The sequence below is a fragment of the Cyprinus carpio genome, unplaced genomic scaffold, assembly GCF_018340385.1.
Source record: "Cyprinus carpio isolate SPL01 unplaced genomic scaffold, ASM1834038v1 S000001450, whole genome shotgun sequence".
NCBI classification, from domain to species: Eukaryota; Metazoa; Chordata; class Actinopteri; order Cypriniformes; family Cyprinidae; genus Cyprinus; species Cyprinus carpio.
Window position 1 is genome coordinate 1 of NW_024874166.1, and position 1,250 is coordinate 1,250.

The following is a 1,250-nucleotide window of genomic DNA, read 5'->3' on the forward strand; positions in this document are numbered from 1 at the left end:
TTTGTCAACCTACAGAAACACAAAATGAAATCTGCACTGAAATGAGGATGTAAAGAAAGCTCAGTGGTAATTGGCTGCTTTGCATGTATGAGGTCCTAGGTTCAATCCTAGCATCTCCAAGCACTGTTTAATGTTTTAATTAAGATTAATCGCGAATTTTAAGCAAAAATAGATTTTGCTTCTGTCAACTAGAGCATCGTTCTAAAAGGAATTGCGTGTGTTTGTAAACCTTCAGAAACAAAAACACAGTGGACCTAAATAGGGGGATGTAGTTCGATGGTAGAAGCGCTGTGCTTTGAATATATGAGGTCCTGGGCTCAATCCCACAGCATCAAGTAAAAGCGCTTCTTAATGTTTGATGCTTGGAATTGGAGCTCAAAAGAAATTTTGGCTGTCCTGTAAAGTTCCTGCAACTGGATTTAGTGGCGTTTGAATACCTACAAGACAAAAATCAATTGCACCTAAGCGGGGATGCTGGCCTCAGTGGTAGAGCGATGCTTCTTGCATATGTCGAGGAGTCCTGAAGTTCAATCTCTCAGCATCTCCAAGCACTATTTAATGTTTAGTGAGATTCGTACAAAATTTAAGCAAAAAAGAATTTTACCTGTGAGCTTGAAAGAAAATCATTTAAAAAAAGATTAAATGTGTTTATGGATACCTTCAGAAACAAAATGGAATGCACCTAAATGGGGATGCTTGAAATCATTGGTAGCCCGCGTATGAGGTCCTGGGTTCAATCTCCAGCATGTTTAGTGTGTGAATCTGGCTAAGCAAAAAAGAATTTTACTTCTGTCTATGGAGTTTAATGTTTCGCATTCCAAGACTTCATGTTTAATTGGTTTTAAGCAAAAGAATTTTACTTCTGTCCTGTAGAGTTTTTCGCAACTGGATTGAGTGTGTTTGTAAACCTACAGAAACAAAAAACAGTGCACCTAAATGGGGATGTAGCTCAGTGGTAGAGCGCATGCTTTGCATGTATGAGGTCCTGGGTTCAATCCCAGCATCTCCAAGCACTGCTTAATGCAAATTTTCATGTGAATCTGCAGGAATTTGAGGCAAAAGAAAGAATCTGGGTTCCGTCATCCTAGTTTTTGAGCAAAAGAATTTTACTTCTGTCTTATGGAGTTCCGAAGCACTGTTTAATGTTTCATGTGAATCTGGCAAATTTGAGCAAAAGATTTTATTCTGTTTATGAAGTTCCGGTAATCTGGATGAATGTGTCAGCACTCCAAGCACTTCTTAAAGTTTAA

General features: G+C 38.5%; 1 non-coding gene across 1 annotated transcript; it reads left to right on the forward strand.

Annotated features, from left to right (window-relative positions):
• Positions 1–938: 938 nt before the first annotated feature.
• trnaa-ugc lies at positions 939–1,009 on the forward strand. The gene has a single exon. It is a non-coding gene; the product is annotated as a tRNA-Ala (tRNA).
• Positions 1,010–1,250: the final 241 nt, after the last annotated feature.